This window comes from Urocitellus parryii, chromosome 10, assembly GCF_045843805.1.
Source record: "Urocitellus parryii isolate mUroPar1 chromosome 10, mUroPar1.hap1, whole genome shotgun sequence".
Taxonomy (NCBI): domain Eukaryota; kingdom Metazoa; phylum Chordata; class Mammalia; order Rodentia; family Sciuridae; genus Urocitellus; species Urocitellus parryii.
Window position 1 is genome coordinate 33,672,687 of NC_135540.1, and position 20,392 is coordinate 33,693,078.

Sequence of the window (20,392 nt, forward strand, 5' to 3'; positions counted from 1 at the left end):
GAATTTGTAGTGTAGCAAGCTTCTGAGTCAGCATGGAAGGAAACAGTGTTCTCCTTCCCTAGACATCTCCAAGCTCAGAGTTTACCAACTCCTTTACAGACAAGGTATAAAAGGAATTAGAGCATCAGATAAAAGATTGAATTACATTGCTTTTGTTGTTACTTTGAAAACTTTGATTTTATAGTGCTTCTGTTTACTATCCTCTGGCTTATGTGTAGGGCAGAATTATTATAGTGTTTGTTATTGTTAGATCTTTTTTCCCATCTGTCAAGTGAGATCTTGTTTATGTGAGTCAATATTGATCTTCAGTAATAGATCTTCAATCAGAGATTGAATAAATCAGATGTAGAAGCAAAGGACGTCTATAAAAGCTCATGAACTGTATCATGAATGAGTAATTTCTATTTAAATGACACACTTCAGGATAAAACATTCACAACAAGACAGCCCAAATTGTAAGGAAAGAGGACTTGGTGCAATTGTAGCAAAGAAGACAGTCAACCCAATTCATTTCTAAATTGTATAAGTTACCTTTGTATTATTGTAACAAATATATCAGAGGTGAATCAACTTAAAAAGAGAAAAGGTTTATTTTGGCTGACAGTTTTAGAAGTGGAGTCCATCATCAGCCCCATTGCTTTTAGCCCTGTGGTAAGGCAGTACATCATGGTAGAAATGTATGAAAGAGGAATCCTATTTATCTTATGGCATCCAGAAATCAAAGAAACAAATGCAGAGATGAGAAGGAACCAAGGTCTCCATATCCCATTCAAGGTCATATGCCCAATGACCTACAAGCTCTCATTAGGCTCCACATTTTAAAGGTTCTTCAATTTCCATGCAGGGCAATAGACTAGAAAACAAACTTTGAGATAGTCTGGAGGACATTTAAGGTCCAAATTATAGTATAAGTACATAAGGGGCTACAAAGTCAAAAAAAAAAAAAAAGAATTGCATTTGTTCACCTTTATAAACCTGTTGCAAACATCATGCATAAAATATTATTAATCCACTGCGAGAAGGAAGCAGAGATATTATCACTTGAATTTACATACAAAATAATGTTGTTACAGATTATTTTCTTAGACATAAATAAATAAAAGAATTATGTCCTCTCAATGTCTCAAAATATCACAGAATTTGAGAAACAAGATGAATTTATACTCAAACCATGGAATCTGAAATTCTGAAGAATCTATCATTTTGTCTATCTTAATTCCTCCACAGGATTGTTTTAAAATTTGCTATAAGCCACAAACCCTTAATGGAATTTTAGAAAAAAAAAAGAAAAAAAAAAGAAAAAAAAGACATGTTTCTAAAGGTTTTATGTCCATGTATTATTAAGGAAAAAGTTCATAACTAAGAAATACTAAGCAAGGGAAATAAAGGTGAGAAGTTTTAGGTACACTAAAAGAAAAAAAAAAGAATTAACAAACATGATGAAAAACTTGCAAAATAGGATACAAATTTGTTTAATTTTTCAAAAAAAATAAAACTTAGAGTTTATTATGAACTTCTTTCACAGAAGTAAATGATGTTTTTCCAATTTGATTCCCTTTGTCATCAGCAATTCAGAAATATATTATACATATATAACCTGTTCAACATGGTACATAGTTAAACAAAGAGCATTAAATTTACAGTTGAAATGAGAAGGGAGGTGAGTACCTGAGATTGAATAAGAAGGAGCATTAAATTCTTATGCAATCTGTAACCTGTTTACCTTTCAAGCCAATCATGAAGCCATTCTTTTTGTCAGGAAAAAATCAATACAACCAACCACTTTAACCTCTAAAACACACATACAAATATGATATTTATAAGAAAGCATTTAGAAATTAAATGGACACTTTCTCTTAACTTCATAGATAATGAGTAAGTAATTACCCATTTCTCAGTGAGGTGAGAAGTACCTGGGTATTTATATAATTTTATTGTAGAATCTTGATCAGTAACCTGTGTAAAGTTCTATTAATGTGTGCGGATCCAATTATTTCCAGGAAAATTCACTTTTACAAAGTTGAGTTTGAAATTTTTTCATTATACACAGATCTGTGTGTGAGGGCAAGTTGAATATTTGGAACTTGTCCAAGTGATTAAAATAATTATGTTGGATAAATATGCTAGAAATTGAATAAATGTGCCACTAAATGGGAAAACACAGGGTCAATCCTTTGATATGTAATACTTGACTCAATCTAGGATGATCTGGCATGATTATTAAACCTCCATATTCTACTCCTATAGCCAGAAATTATGACTATATATTATATGAAATATATTAAAATATGAAAACTTTAAAAACCTTATTTTTTTTTTCTGGAAGTTGTTATAAACTACCCAGACTCAAGAACTGGTTATTCTTCCACAAGCAAAGGACTGACATGGATGTAAACATGTTGTAAAGATATTTTGTAGAAAAGAATTTGAAAACATATGTGCATTTAACACGTGGTGCTGGCAGTTATATTGTCCCCAATAGACAGATTGCAGATACATTTGGACAACAGATGGTCTTTTCACCTAGAGACATTTGTCTTAAAGAAAGAAATCATCTATCAGTTAGAATGAGCAGGTGGTACTTTGCTGAACTCTTTGCCCCTTACTCTCTACCTGCAAAGCAAAGAATATTTTAATTTTCCTTACTATATATACTCTTTTGAAAGCAAAAGACAAACAGATCAACCAAAACCAAGTAGTTAAAAAGAGTATACATTCAATGCATTGCTTATTTAGCAAATTGAATTTGAGTGTCCATATTGGTTAGTTCAGATCTTAACTTGAAAATGAACTCATAGTTCTTATCATTCACTTTGTAGATAATGACACTGAAACCAAGGGTAATTATGAGTCAACTAAGGTCAAAGAAAAAGTTGAGAAGGGTATAAGATTTCTAATACAACTTTTTTGTTTTGTTAAGGAATTATAATTTTAAATATGAAAAACTGGAGGTTATATAGTACTCCTTTGGTGATCCAAATATCAATCTGCTTAATCACTTTTCTCACCAGTTTAGTTATCAGGATATGGTAGAAAGATCATTGGTCCAAAAGAAAATGAAATTGTTAAGTTGGGGTTTTGCTGTTAACTAGTAGTTTTCTGTATGTTAGTATGGAGTTTATTTACCAAATATACTGTCCATGATGCATTTGTCCTAGAACAGTACAATAGGTTACATGGAGACCAAAGAAGACACCAGGAAATGGCACGTGAGGCACAAGTTTTCCTGGAAATTGCTTATGAGGAAGGTCCAGTGGCAATGATTTGGACAGGTAGCAACTCCCTACCTCTCAGTGCTTCTCCAGAAAGCAGCATCGCCATCTCTTATGGCAACTTGTCCAGTGGTGACCAGTGGATGAGCACTTATCCCCTCCACAATGCTTTATTATTGCCAGTTTTCACAGGGAGAGGGGCTTTATAGGTTAGGCTTCATAAACAGTTACATCATTAGCTTGATTGATTTCCACTGCATGACCAGCATTTCAAGCAACAGTTATATTGTGATACAGGCAAGAAAGCAGTTTCTACAGATCATATTGGTTTTCCCTTGTTTCCAGGTAGTGCAAGTTAGTCTTCAAGATCATACTTACCTGGGCATTTCAGGCAGGGTCCACTATTGTTGCTCCCTGGACTTGGTTATGTTTTGGGAAATGGAAAGGAAAGTTTTAGGGACATGTTGTTTAACTGTTTCTCTTTTTTACAAGAATGATACATCTACTGACTCTCTTCCAAGGAAGGAGCCTGGATAATACATTTCTCAGACTCTTTTTTTTTTTTTTTTTTTTGCCAGAAAGGCATTAGAGAGAAAGCCTAAGGGAAGTATCAGAGGAAAATGAAAAGGAAAGAGAATGTGGGGAGGGGTTTCTTATTTTCAGTTCTTAGTAGTGTTGTTCCAGAGAATTGTAGCTCTGTTGTTCCACCTTCTGCCTCTCCCAGTACCAGCTGTACTACAGCTTCTCAAAACAAAACATCTAAACCACTCCAATGCTTCTCAGTTGCAGTTTTATACTCCCTGCTCACCACCAAGCTCTCTAAGCACCATCTATGTAGATGTTTCCTCAAGCTCTCTCTTTGCTATGCCAATTCCAGACAGAACATTACTATCTCCTGATAGCACTATATCTGAGCTACTTCATGTGCAGAAAAGTTTAACTCAGGCCAAGACCCTACATTTCTGAATTCCTGACACAAGAGAGGTCTGTCTTCAGGAAGGGCTCTGGGCTGGGCTAAGGAGGGATGAATTCTGAGCCCTTGGAATAATCTAATAGGCCTATTTCTTTATCTTTCAAGCCTTAGGGCATAAAGTATGATCAGATAGTTATGCTAACAATGTGATTTACAGTAAACATCTGCTTTTGAATGCCTGTGGCTTTGAGCTTTAAAGTATTAGTTTAATGAGACAGCAAAGGCTGATGATGTTATTTTTGATTAATAAATGTCCGGGTGCTGGGGATGTGGCTCAAGCAGTAGTGCGCTGGCCTGGCATGCGCGGGCTGCTGTGTCGATCCTCAGCACCACATAAAAATAAAATAAAGATGTTGTGTCAACCGAAAACTAAAAAATAAATATTAAAAAAAAATTCTCTCTCTCTCTCCCTCTCTCTTAAAAAAGAACCCCCCCTCCACCCCACCCCATGCTGAGGGCAGTTACTGTGTGCCTGCACGCCCACTGGGAGAGGACAGCTGAAGATTTGTGCCTGGTTTCTTCTGGACTTCTACCCAGTATGCTTTTTCCCTTTGCTGATTTTAATCTGTGTTCTTTATTTTTAATTAGTATGTATTAACTGTCCCTACTAATGGAGTTTGGTGTAATATTTCAGTACACAGCACAAAGTCATCCAACCTCTCTTTATCTTCTCCCATTCCTCTTCCCAACCTGTAGTCAACATTAGGGTCATAGGACATAAGGTACTCTTCTTTCCATCACTAGATTATTATCATCTAATGTAATGTTCTCCATTTCTGTCCATTTTGCTGCAAATCAGGATTTCATTCTTCTTTCTGGCTGAATAACATTTCATTGTATATATTATATTCCTCATATTTTTTATCCATCTATCTGTCCATTGATAGACACCTCAGTTGTTTGAATATTCTGTCTACTGAGAATAGTGCTGCAATAAATATGGACATGCAGAAATTTCTTTGATAAGCTGACATCATTTCCTTTGGAAAAATACTAAGATGTGAGATAACTGGATAATGTGGTAGATGTACTTTTTTGTTTTACAAAGAACCTATGTATTGTTTGTTATAATATTTGTACTAATTTACATTCACTCCAACAGTGTATAAGAGTTTCTTTTTCTCCACACCTTAACAGATTTTTTGTTTGTTTGTTTTTGTTTTTAGGATAATAGCTGTACGAACTGGGGTGATTTGATGAATACTTTTATTGTAATAAACTTTCATTATGAGAATAACAGTTTTCCTGAGTCCCGTAGTAAGTTATTAATACTTTGGTCTTGAGGATCCCCACTATAACTCAGTTTACCTTGTGTGGTTCTTTCGGCCTTTCTAACATCTATGTAACAACACCCATAATTAAGTATTCATTCTGTTTGAAACATTGAATATTTTTGATTTTCCTGATTGAATATTTGCGAATGTTCTTTTCCAGTTATCTTCTTTATGGCATACTTACTCATCATTATAATGAGTTTTATATATATATATATATATATATATATATATATATATATTTGGTTCCTCACAAATACTTCTGTATCAAATAACTACCACTATTAACTTTTGTTTATTTTTATTTCTCTTTTAAGAGAAAAGAGTACATTATATTTTTGATAGATATGATAGACCCTAGTTTTCCAGAATTTTGGAATTATTATTTCAGATACCTTCTCTTTTTGAAGCTTTGAAGAAATGGAATCTAAGTATGGCCTTTGGATTTAAGTCTACCACTGACATTGTGAAATTGGAATACTCTCTGTATGCTTTGATTCCTTTGTCTTCAACATGGTTAAATACTTTGCTGAGTTACTGGCAGTTTTTTTTTTTTTTTTTTTTTGTACAAGGGATTGAATCCAGGGATGCTTACTCCCTGAGCCATATTGCCAGCCCATTTTTGTTTTTGTTTTTGCTTTTATTGTGGCAGGTTCTCACTAAGATTTTTAGGGCCTAATTAAGTTGCTGGGGCTGGCTTTGAACTTGCAATCCTACTGCCACAACCTCCTAAACTACTGAGATTACAGGTGTGTGCCACCACGTCTGGCTATTGGCAGTTTTAAATGAGAAAATATGTGAGAAAAGATTGTTGTTAAGCTATTACCATTATTTTCCAAGAGAATATGATAGAGTTGGTTAGAATAATGACTATGGAATTAAGTAGATGTGTGTTCAATCGTTGTTGTAAGATTTAGGTAACATAATGATAGTAACTTGACAAACATTAAGACTTGGTACAGAGGTACAGTTCAATAAATGGTGAATTATTATTGCTATATTCTTTATCTGTTGTTTTAAATTTTGTACCTTTATTTTCAAAAGGTTTGGTTTCTGTGTTCATTTTACAAAGGAAAATTTGTTTCATCATCTTTGTCACTATAAGATCATAAACACACTTAGACTAATTGAGGATTGTCTTCCTAACTCTAATGTTCATGGTGTTGAATCTTCCAATGTTCATAGTAATCGATCTGAAGTAAAATTTTATACTGAAGGTAGAAACTATGGATTTAAACTAATTTTCTCTGAGGTAAACTTCAAATTTCTTAATAATTTTGGAGATAAGGAATTATTATTCCTCATAAGGAAACAGGCCAAATATGTTTGCCAAGTTTTCTAGGAATTTAAAGTGACAAGTAATAATTTTACTGCTGGTTTCATAGATTTTCAAGTAGATTTAAAATATGTTTCATTTTACAGATGGTAGAATTAATGCTTGATGAGCACAATTTGTTTGTCTATGTTTTAGCAGCAGGTTTGTTCATAATCTATGGAAAACACAGTTGGATGTTTTCTAACATTTACCTTTTGTCAAGAAACAAATACAGTATAATCTATAGTGAGGCAGATGCCCAAACATAATTTTACCATTGTCAATATGATTCTTTTAGTATTTTTGTACCACTGTGAAATCAGTGATGTATAGTGCCAACATACTGCTTTGGTTCTAATTTAAAGGACCAGTGGTCTATGACTATGAATATGAGAGTTTCCAAAGAACTAAAGGCCAAAGATGAAATCAATGGAAATAAAATAGAAATAACAGAAGAAACACTAAAATGGTGTAGGGAAAGTGTACTTATTACATACCAAACATGGTTATGGTGTGGAAGTTAGAGGACGACTGCAATCATGTATGTATGTATGGGTGGATGGATATAATTTGAGAATATGATAGTGGCATTAGTGGTCATGAAGAAGAATCAGATCTTAATTTATTTTGAAAGTTCAAAATTGGATTTGATGCAAACTGTCAGAAAAAGAGAAAAGACAACGTGTAGCATGAGTTTTAAGTTATATTACAAACTAGGAAGATTGGGTTGGAGTTTCCTGAAGAGTAGGAGACTAGAGAGCACAATTTGAAGATGGGGTGGAAATCAGAATTGCAATTTTAAATACATTAAAGTTGAGATGCTTTCAGTTATTGAAGCAGTTATCTGGTAAGCTATTAGATAATTGAGTCTGGAGTTGTGCAGGAATAGGATATAAATTTGAAAGTTTCCCTATAGATTGTTTTTAAAGCCATGGAACAGGAAAAATTATAGTTTAGGAATGAGAAAGTAGGAAAACAGAAGAGACCCAAGAAATGAGGACCTCTCTAAAATTAAGTAACATGTGAAGTAATCCAAAGGAAATTTGAAGGTAGCTTCATATGGAAGGTTGCAAAAAATCCAAAAGAAGTGACATAACAAACCCATGAGAAAATAGCTTTGCTAAAATGGTAATCTATAAATATTACTGTGCATCTCATTTTCCTACTATTATTGCCTAAGATTATTGATTAAATCTTATAGTAAGGTATCTGATTATAATGATAACTAATTTGAGTCCTATAAATATGGATCTCATGAATACTAGTATGAAGAGGTACAAAGATACATTTGTTGAGAAAGAATGAATGTCTACATACAATGATTGTATATCCTATAACTTAAGCTCAGTAACTGTCACTCTGGTGAACTACACATTGGGCTTTGCTTTAATGGTCACCTATGTTTTTCATTGTTGTTTTTTTGGTAACTAGTAAAAATTATTCTATAATTTTTGCTATAATGTTGATCTTTGCCCCTTTTGGTATTCTCTTTTTTTTAAATTTAAGATTGCATTTATTTTTAATCTCTTTGTCTCTATTAATTGATAACAGAGTTTTTTCCCCTTTACTGGACTGTAATAGATACTGGCTGTGCATTTTGAATTTTAACTGGTAATATCATGTTTTGTTGCTATTGTAGCACAACTAAATATTCTGAATAGTTTGTACCTGTTTCTGAAATCTGCTGGGTACTGCCAAAGGGAGTCCTGTTAACCTTCTTTGGGTTAAAAAGTAAATACCCAATTGGAATGTGAGTTGAATTATTATTTTCCTTCATTAGGCAGAAATTTGTTCACCTAATTTTCATACTGCAATGTTAAATTTACCTGCTGTTTATGAATTCAGGGAATGCAATACTGATCTTATATCTTATAAAGATTATGTAAATGGTAAAAATGGAACACACTGATCCAAGCAAAGACTTGCCACTTATCAAACTCCATATTCTTTGGCTGCCCTCATGATGTCTCTTGCATGAAGGAATAAAGCTCACAAATAAACTAGAAGGAAATTCGGAGAGAGAGAAGGAAATGTCCTAAATATGTTTAGTTCATGAGGATTTCAGTCAAAATTTTCAGTTTATTCTGCCACTACTATGTAAATATAAATGTCAAAAGATTTCTTGAGTGCTCTTGTCATGAGTCTGTGTTCTATTTCTTATGAAAATCTTATAGGAAGATACTGGATAAATAATATTATTATTATTTCCACTGAACTGACAACCTAAGACAATGTCATCATTCCTCAAATACTACTGATTCTGTTGTCATTGGCACTAGCCACTCTCAAAAAGGTAATAATTTTACAAGATAAAATAAGAGGACTTCTTTTCTAGGAAGAGACAAATTCAAAATTGTAGACAAGCTAAAAATCTTTTAACTTAGAATGGGGCATCTTGATTTAGCATGTAGGAGAACTGAAATAGAGTCAAGCTACTCTCTAAACCCAGGCATACTGACTGTTGTTTTGACTGCATTATGCTGGAGTGTGTGTGTCAAGAATGAAGCTTTGAGTACAGCGAAAAAGCAAAGATATGTGCTCATCAGATCTTTTTGTACTTCTTATGCTTGGACACATGGAAAACCACACTTTCTACCTTATTAGGCAGATCATGTGACTATTTTTGATGAATGAGTTTTGAAAATAAAAGATATTTTTCACTTCTGTCCTGAAGCAACAGAAACTGCCCATACAATTAGTCCCCCCACTCACTTTGCAGCAGGTATCCTGGTAGAGACCTCTTGCTGAGCTGCCAGAGCCATAAAATTGAAGCAAGCTACTTTTTTTTTTTTTTTTTTTTTTTTTTGCAGTTTGAGAGCCAATTTCCTAGGCTTTGTTGAATGAGTAACTTTGTTTGCAGAAGCCTAAGAGATACAGGGTTATTTGCCACACAAGGACAAGTATGTTATCTCCTATTTCAAGCACTTAAAGATAGTAAGGGATGGTCCAGCTATTTTTGAACCTAGAATACAGCAACCCTGATTTATAAATTATCAAGTATCTTAAAGTCAGAGGCACATAGACAACCTTGCAGACTAAGGAGCAGTTATTATAAAATGGAAGACATGTTATGTGAGGCCTCTGGTACCTCTAGTTTAACATGAAATACTTTTTATTCCCTTTCAGGATTGACTTCATCTTCTACTGAAACTACAATGTCACATTTAAGGAAGGAGAAATATATATTAGAAGCATAAAAATAGAATTCTCTTCTTGAGTAGGCACCACCTGCTCAGTGCACAGTCTCTCATTCTCCTTGTAATTTTAGCAAATTGCATTTGACAAGATTTTTTCTATCTGTGGAATGCTGTCAATGATAGAAGTGGATCTGCCTTATTCTGGGAAAATGCTATTAGTAATGATAGTCACAGATCAGCAAAATTGTAAGAAAGTATTGCAGGATAATCAAATGATGCCTGTGGACTAATAGTGATTAAAGAGCTATCACTGGCGGTTGGAGAATTTTATGTCTCTTTAAAATAATTTAACCCTACTGAGATATAGGTTCTTATTTTGAAAGCTCTTATACACATTGCAGATTGAAAGTTTTTTTAAAAAATAATACTTAGGCAATAGTTTGAAAACACTGAAAAAAATGGCATGTTGTATAGTTGTACAAAACATTTGCGGTGATTTGCATTGGCAGTAGGAACATAGACAATTGCAGACCTGCTTTGCTTGGTATGATTGCACTGACAGAAAATGACTATTTATTACAAAGAAAGAAAAACTAAAGAGATTTATATTTACAAAGTTATTTAAGAATTTTGTAAGATTTCTATCTCAGTAACTGGAAACTAGTTTTGTTATACTTACTAAATACGCATACCCCTTGAATTGCTTTAGTATCCTTTGCATGTCAGGCATCTATTTATTTTTATTGATAGTTGACTTTTTACTAGAAAATATAATTAAAAAGGAGTGGTACTTGTAATTGAAAAAGACAGAAGGTGGCTTGGGAATATATAATTTTAAGTAGTGAATATATTTGTTTATGTCTTGGTAATATTATTTTATGTGTATGTTGTGGATTGGTAGGTGAATGAGTGAACATTTGAACATTTTGGGTAGGAGAAGTAGTCTCTACATTGAGACACATTAGGAGAAATAAGATAAAGAATCCTGAATGCTTTTCTTCACAAAATGGTATCTGAGCACAGGTCTTTTATGGCATTAGCCTTCTGCCTTTTATGATATCCTAGAGGTTCCATATTAATTTGGGGTTCATCTTGGGTTAATGGTATCCAAAAAGGATTTAAAACTAGAAGTAGAGTACTCTACACTGAAAAAGTACTCATTTCTAAGGTCGGACCACTGTTGTAGATTATACTATTGGCCCCAATTTTTTTTCCCTATAATATTTCCTTTGCTATATGAACTTGCAGTTCACCATACAAAGTGAATATTATGTTTCATCATATTTTGATTCAGAATTCTGCCTTATGATTTGCTTGGTAAATTGTATCGTGTGAGTGGAACAATAGCAGGGACTTTAAATGATTTGGGAATTCATTTTGTGCCTGTACAGTTACTCGGTGAAGACATATCTTAAGTAACCCACTAGTCCAAGGAAGAAGACAGGTATATAGAACAGATGTAGATCTTAAGACCTTCAATTTTCTGTGTGCTGTTGTCACAGGTTGACACATAGCCACCCCAGTGGACCTACGTGTAAATGTTGTATTGCTTTAACCCACTCTGTGCAGTGGTGCTTTGTCATACAACATTATTACAATGATAACTCACTGAAGAATGCCAGAGTTTTTAAGAAACTAGGATTGGACCATCTCTCTGGTATAATTTGGAAATTATAATAATTTCAAAAAAGTCACAGAATTTACTATCATCTCCTAGTATTCTATCTCTGAGTCCACAGGGAAAGATTAAAAGGGGCCATGCTGATTTCATTATTTTTTTGCTTATGGGTGCCAAATAATTGCTCCCTGTGGGTTTTTTGTTGTTGTTGTTAAGGCATGAGTTTTTCTATCAGTATTTGTGAACTGTAAAGTCTCATTTTTGGAGGTAGGTGGTAATGAGCTCTTGCTTTGTGCCAGACTGGTCTTGAACACTTGCACTCAAGTGATTCTCTCTTCTCATCCTCCCAAGTGCTGGGACTACAGCTTGCATCCCTGAACCCACCTAGTTTTTGAACTGTATGGCAAGACTTTTTAAAAATATCCACATATTTCTAAAATTTTGGGTTACCCTTTCTTTGACTTAAGATGTATTTGCCTGATTCTCCTTAGCCTTACATACAGATCCTGGATACATTTAAAACTACCCATTGCTTTCTGTGACATGAAATTGGCAGAGAGATCTCAATTCCATATGTACTATAATATTTCCTTACTTTCCTTGAAATTTAATGGCCTCAAATTATCAGAAAAAAAATACCTGCTGACTTTTAAAGATCTATGTTTCTCTTCATCTTATCCATCTGTCATTATATGAACAGTGGCTGGTAACTTGATACTTACAAGACATCTTTGGGGCAATTCTTAATCTACAATCGTCTACTAAGTCTACTAAGCATTATATGATTAAAGTGTTTATAAATCCCAAGGCTGTCTCTAGGAAGCCAAAATTAAAAGTGTTAAAAAAATTTAATACTTTGCTAACATTAGAAGGAGAAGTACAGATAGAGGCGCTCCACGAAGAGACAAAAGAGGAGCTAAAGCGATCAAAGTCAGAAGAGCTGTGCTTGCCATCTGCCTTCCAGATTTATTACAGGCACACCTTATGACTAAACCGTGGGCTTATGTGGGATGTTATTGTGAAAATCACTATAAGATATATAACATGAGCAAATGGAAAAGCAGAAGGCTATCCAAACACTTTTTGAGCTATAGTCCTTTAGTGAAAGCTGGCTCATTTTATACTATTTTATTCTAGACAGGGGAGAATCCTGGCAGCAAGAATCTAAAAACAGTATATATTTCTTTCACTTTACAAAAACTTTTTTAAAACAAGCATGACAGGGGACAATACCATTTAATCTTTTGATTTAACTTTAAGTGATTTCAATCAGATTTAAGTAAATTTGAATAATTCGAGTACATAAACTTCATGTGTTTGTACATTTTTCATCATCAGAGGTAGTTTTAAAATCTTTATATATTGCATTTAAAAATAGTGAACTGAGTACACACTATGACTTTCAGAAGACACAGAAATTTGGATAACCTTAGGGCCAAGCATGTTATGAAACTTCTTATTAGTTTAAGTTTTAACTGAACACAATGTTGATTTTGCTTCTTTGGGGTTTTGTTTTTCTAAGAAATTAATGTTTAATATTCCTGTGAATGCCCGTCAGAAAGCAAGGTATATTTATATACTCTTTGAATGTAATCTTTTATTGAAATACAACATGTCTACATACATGTGCACAAATCCTAAAGTTAAATCTTGATGTACTTTTACTGAATTAATGCAGCTGCATTCATTAGTACCCAGGACAAGAACAAAACATTTTCAGCATCTCAGAGGTTCCTCTTATGCATCTTTCCAATAGCACGGTAACTATAGCTTCACTGCAAAGAGCTATGCTAATACAAATGCATGTTTTGCATTTAAATGTATTTATTAAAATACCAAGAAAAATTGTGAGATAAAAATAATATACTTTAATTGAATACTATAAATAAAAACATTAATGATAATTTTACTGTAATTTCCAAATGGTGTGCATAAGTTTTATTTTGATATCTGTCATATCTGTAATGTGATAGGAATATATCTGTGATTTCAATGTGACAAGGTCACTGTTCTACTCTTCTGATTTTCAATCTACATTTATCAAAAGAAACCAGTACTAAATTCTTGTTAAAGATCAGTGAAAATAAACGTGAAGTTTTTAAAGATTTAAATTTGATTTTGAACTGATACATAAAAGCCCAAAGCTTGCACATGTTTACAGGTACCATGTATTTACCATGTATGTTATGTAATGTTTCAATCAAGTTGAAAATATCTGTCTCCTCAAATATTGTTCATTTACTTATGGTGAAAACATTTAAACTCTTCTAGCTTTTTAAAAATATGAACTAACTTTTAGTTAGATGGGACTAAAAAGGTCTGGGGTGTTATTGCTCAGTAGCATGACTGTAGATAATAATGTCCTGAATATTTCAATTTTCAAAATGATATTTTGAAAATCATTTCAGAATCACATTTCCTGGAGTTAATTTTTCCAGTAAACAAGGAATCTCTTTATTATATAGGAGTGAACCAAGGGATCATATTAGAGTTTGATAATAAGTTTTACTTTATTATTTATAATAGAGATGTCATTTACAAAATCTCTGCAGGACAACTAAAGGAGAAACTTGTAGGAAGCCAGTCCCACCTCTAGTTGTCCATAAAATAGATCTGGGTGAGAATCACCTAACTGAGCCCAGTCAGCCCTTAGAAACATAAAAGATTATAGTAAACAGTGGCTGACTGAGTGTATTCAGGCACACCTGTAATCCCAGTGACTCTGGAAGCTGAGGCAGGAGGATGGAAAGTTCAAGGATAACTTAATCTATTCAGCGAGACTCTCAGAAAACTTAGCAAGACCCTGTCTCAATCTGAAAAGATAAAAAAAAGACTGAGAACAATAAATCACCCTTGGGTTCCATCCTGAGTACTAAAAAATACATGAAAATTTTATGTAGATGGTGGCTGGCTGCGCTTGGTGGTACCTGCCTGCAGTGACAGGTATTGGGGATACCTGATGAAGAACCACATGATGGAGGCCAGCGTCACCAATTTAGTAAGCCCTCCATCTCAAAATAAAACGATTTTATAAAAGGGCTAGTACGTAGCTTAGTGATAAAGTACCTTAATATTCAACCCTGAGTGCTAAATGACAAAGAAATGGTGACTCTTCATTCATGTCACTACTTTTGGGGGATGATTTGTCACACAACAATAGCAACTGAACCAATTTTTGTACTTGAAAGTGCTGTCGTAAAAATGTAAATGTGTTATTGGCTTTAGGACAATATCACAGTTGAGTGTACAGGAGTGTTTTACAGGGTCATAAGGAAGGTGAACATAGAAGTCTAAAGGGAATAAGGAAGGTGTGGGGAGTTAAAGGAGGGCAATGAAATGTCTTGCAAAACTAGAAGAGGACCCTAATTTGGCAGAAAATTTTGTGACATAGTCGTGCACAATAACATGAAAAATGGGAAATGTACCTGAGGTACTTCAAAGCATGAATAAGTTATTTCCAGATGGAGTGTTGAAGGTATTTCAAGACTCTTTCCGCTGAATGTACTAAAATATGAGACAAGAACCAGGAAGAAAACAGAAGGACTGAGTAGTTTCCAAATAATATGAAAATAATCTATAGAAGAGCTAAGATATACTCAATAAAAAGTGCAAATGTTTTCATTCCTTTTCAGATGGCAAAAATTCTGCAAGTTAAAAACAAAATAAGAAGGATTCCTTGTCAAGATCACCTCCAAGGTAGGATTATGAGTCCTCTCTGAAGTCCTCAAAGAAATATGAGGTGGTGTCATACTGAAACTTTTAGAAAGATAAAAGACCTTCTAAGGATCTTAAGGTTATGTCTTGTAAATCCTCTTTGTCAATAACAGAGTTGCTCAGAATTGCAACAGTTTGTGGTACAGCAGCCTCACTAAGAATCCAAATAAAGAAGGGTCTATGGGTGTGGTTGCTACTTAGAGCTGTACATTTTACCTAAGGGAATGAACTCAGCAAGATTTGTAGAAAATGCACATTTTGTTTTATTCTTTATTGAGATGAGGTCTTATTATGTTTTCCAGGCCAGTCTTAAACTCTTAGACTGAATGGATCATACTGCTTCAGTCCCCCTGGGACTACAGGTGTATACACAATGCCCAGCTAAAATTTTTAAGATATTGTTTTTCTTGGAAGTATTACCAGCAGGGATTAAAAAGGTAAAATACCTCTTTGAGAGCTCAGGGTATAGCTCAGTGGCAGAGTACTTGCCTAGCAAATATAAGGGCCAGGATTTAATCCCTAGGACTGCAGAAAAGAAAAAAGGAAAAAACCTTCAAACTCCCAGTCTTCTGGGAGAGAGACCAGGCTGACATTACTCAGTTGCAATCACTTCTTTTTTTCTTTTATTTGGAGTAAGGATGGATGAGTCAGAGGATTGAATCAAAAGCTCAGAAATGAGCCAAGAGCCATGGAGAATTATTGCCAGGGAAGTAATAGTGGAACCTACAAAAAAAAAAAAAAATCTGGCACATGTGTCAGCTGCGTTTCAGAATTGCTGCCCACCAGTCCTGTGGTATACAGTCCAGTTTTCTCTTTTGGAATGGTAGTATCTATTGCTATTATGTTGTGGCACTAATATAAATTGTGTTTGAGAAGGGCAGATAAGTTATCTGTTTTATGTCTCAGTTATTTAGATTGAAAAGAACCTTCTCAGAGGAGCTATTCCCAACAACCCCAAAATAATGGTCTCATTTCAAGACGGATTTGATTGACATGACAAAATCTTGGAGCTCAAACAATGTTCAATAACAATAATTACATGAGATTTTAGATGGATTCTAGACAAGGATATAAAATCGAAAAGTATTTGGAATTTTAAGGGATATACATAGCAATTTAATTTACTAAAAGCTTCCTTTTTCTCAGAAGGCCAGAATACTTGTTTGGAAGAAAACATCATTAAATATATGCACTGATTTTGTGTTATGTAAGGAGAAAAGTAACATTCACTCTACCTAGATTTCTGAATTTTTTTCTTGTGGAAATAATGTGAAAATTTGTTGTAATACAGGAAATTCCATGACATTCCTCCTTTCATGATGTGAGGTTTTTGCTATCTCCCCTTGAATCTGAGGATTGGTTTGTGAAAATGACAGAAGAGACATTTTTAGCGTTTTTTTTCCTCTTTTTTCCTGACTCTCTTGGAGCAGATTGATCATGCTACAAGGAAGCCAGGCAGCTGCATGCAGCTGCCATACATAGGTGTCCTAATTGATGACCACAAAAGAGGTTCCAGGTGACAATCTCAACCTCCGGCTATCAGAGAAGAGGACTTTTTAATGACTCCAGCACCAGCCACTGTCTACTATAATTGCATGAAAAACACAAGTCATAAACCACCTAGCTGAGTCCAGTCAAGTATCAGAACCCCACAAAATAACTACTTCTGTTAAAGGCTACTGTTTGGGGGTAATATTTTTGTGCAACAATAGTAGGTAATAGATGATATATAAAAGTTGAGATCAATTTAAATATGACTTAATAGTAAAACATGTTAATTGCTTTTACCTATAGCTCATTCTGTATTCTACAGAGTTACATTCTACTTTGTATTAGGGAGACTTTGATGACAGACTACCACCCAGTAATTAGAGAAGTTAATAAAAGTGCTTTTGACGTAGTTGTTGATCATATTAAGGAATCTAGGTCAAGTGGAACTTATTTTTCATGTTACAAACTCAATCCATATATTTAATGATCCTTCTTTCCTGTGTAAATATTTTGGAGGATAATGTCTTTACAGAAAAGTAGGCTTATGGCGAGATAATGTTGCTGGACTATTCCAGAATCTTTGAATTTTAAAACATACTGAGTTTTAAGTGTTATTCATGATCATTCTTTTAACCTTTCAGTTCACTAAGGTATTATTTTCAGAAGTTGTTTAACTTGTCTCGTGTTTCTGATATATCAGTTCTATGGCTTTTCAGTTATTGTTTGATCTCAGCAAATTAAGATACCAAACTTTACTTTGCCAGTGTTTTAGAAGGTCACCATTGTTTTGTGTTCACATAGCTTATTCTGTATTCCCAGATAATGCCTCCTTTCTTCTGTAAATTAACTGTTAACATGGAGTTGATATACCATTTTAATTAATAAATCCACTGTTTTCCTTTGTGAATTAAACACACTTTCATGTGGGTGGAGAGCATCATAAGCTTTAGTTCAAAGAGGCGTTGGATTTCACCTACAAAAGTAATCTGCTTTTAAAACCTCATGTAAGCTTTATCTGGCATTACAAAAGCTCAAAATCCTATACACTGCTTTCAAGTACAAAGCAACGAAATTTCAATTTTGCTATATAGATTTCTTAGTGATGCTTGAAGAGTGTGATTTAACTAGATAAATAAATTAGAAGGTTAAGAAAGTAAGTATAAGTAATACATTTTGTATGTCTCTGTTGGGTTATTTAATGAAACATTTTTAATAGTAGTTTTATACATGTATTGGAGATAGGAAGAGAATTTGATTTAAATTCTAACATGAGTCATTATATAAAGGAGATAATATGCTAATAGGTTTTTAAATACACTCGGAATAATTTCCAGAAAGTGATTGTAAAACAGGTTTCCCTGAAAGTTAGTAGTTTCCATGGAATCAATAAATAAATTATATGGAAGACTAAAATACTCAGAATAGCCCCAGCAATATTGAAATAATAGTGCTGCTGAGGCCATCACAATTTCTGATGTCAAATTATACTACAGTATTGCAACACAACACACGACTAAACTATTCAGGGTCACTCCAGGTAAACTGGGCTGGCACGAAATAATCATACAGAGACACAGAAATACTGCTTCTCTGACCCAGCTCCCACAAAGGAGGCAAGAAAGAAAAAGAGTATGCCTAGAACTCAGTTTTAGTGGGAGAAGCCATTCAAATGAGGCAAGGGGTCAGGTTTCAGGGGGTTGAGTCTAGCTTCCTGATGTCTTGCAGGTCTGCAGGTTGACTGACATCTTGGAAGGCCACGCCCATATCATGTGCTGTGTGATGATCAAAGGCAGAGCAAGCAAAAGGGACACATATGTGCACAGCTCAGACAGAACTGCATCATCAGTTCAGTTCACTTTGTGCTCACAGCTCACACACACAGCCCATGGCTGGCTTGCCACAACTCCACATTCCCATTGTTCAAAGCTAGGGGGAGCTCAGCTCCTATGTGGCAGCTCCCAACACTCCAGAGCTATAGTAACAAAATCAGCATCCTAGTGACATCAAAACAAACAAAATCTCTTAAGAATAAAGGAAAAGGAACAGAGGCAAATCCACTTAGATACAGTCATCTGATCCTTGACAAAGGTGCTAAAAAACATACATTGACAAAAAGAGAGCCTTTTAACAAATGGTGCTAAAAAAACTGAACTTTTTTTTGAGCATAAAAGAGTAGGATTTATTCAAATAAGAAGAAAAGGGACAGAAGGTTAGAGGGGACTTAATAAAGGTTGCTTGAAAACTGGATTATTTTTATGGAGAAGAATGAGAATAGATTCCTATCACCCTGCACAAAAGTCTACTCAAAGTGACTAGAAATATTGATGCCAGAAGAAAACAGGGTGACCATTAACATATCATTGTAAGCACCAAACTTCCTTAAGACCCTCAAAGCTCAAGAAATAAAACCAAAATTAATAAATGGGGTGTATTCAAATTAAAAAGTTTCTACACATCTAAGGAAACAATTGAGAACATGGAAAGCCATCCTACAGAATGGGAGAAAATATTTGCCATCTACTCCTCAAACAGGGGATTAATATAAAAAAAATATAAAGAATTCAAGAGACATAACACCCCCCAAATAAATAAATCAATAATAAAATCAAAACATGGGCAAATTAATTAAAAAGACATTTCTCAAAAGAAATCAAAATGGCCAAAAAATATATGAAAAAAGAAATGTTCAACATCCTTAGCAAACTGAAATCAAATCAGAGAAATGCAAATCAAAACTACATTGAGATTTAATCTTACTCTAGTTAGAATTGCAATAATCAAGTACAAAAATAGTAATAAATGCTTCTATGGATATGGGGATAAACGTATGCTCCAACATTGCTGATGAGATTGAAAATCAGCATAACCACATTGGGAAACAATATATAGATTCCTCAAAAGACTAGAAATGGAATCAGTATATGACCCAGATTTTCCACTCCTCAGTATTTATCCCAAAGAATTTAAACCAGCATATTTTAGATATACATGCATACCAGTATTTATAGCAATGAAATTCACAATAATCAAAATATGAACCCTGTCCAGGTAGCTGTCAAGAGACAAATGGATAAAGAAAATGTGGTATATATACAGAATGGAGTTTTACTAAGCTATAAAAATATCAAATTGTGTCATTTGCTGGTAAATGAATGGAATTGGAAAAGATTATGGTAGGTGAATAAACCAGATTCAGAAAGTCAAGAGTTGAATTTTTCTCTCATATGCAGAATCTAGAGAGAAATAAAAAAAATTTTAAAAAACCAGAGATCCCAGGAAAATAGAATGAAGTACAGTAGAGAAGAGAAAGGGAATCAAAAGGCAGGTAGGAAGGATGGAAAAGGAAGAAATTGCATAATAAAGTTCACCAAATTGTGCTATGTGAATGTATGAATATATCCAATAGATTTCACTTATTGATATGTCTATAATGCACCTATTTAAAAGAAAACAATAAATTAACAGAAGACAACAGAATAGAGAAGGGAGATCAGAAGGGGCAGAAAAGAAGGGAAAGAAAAAGGAAATACTAGAGATTGAAATAGAGCAAATAAATATGTTATACATACATATAAATATGTCAGAGTGAACCCCACTATTAGATATTAATCTCATATGCTAATAAAAATATTAAAAAAGAAAAAGCATAGATCAAGGA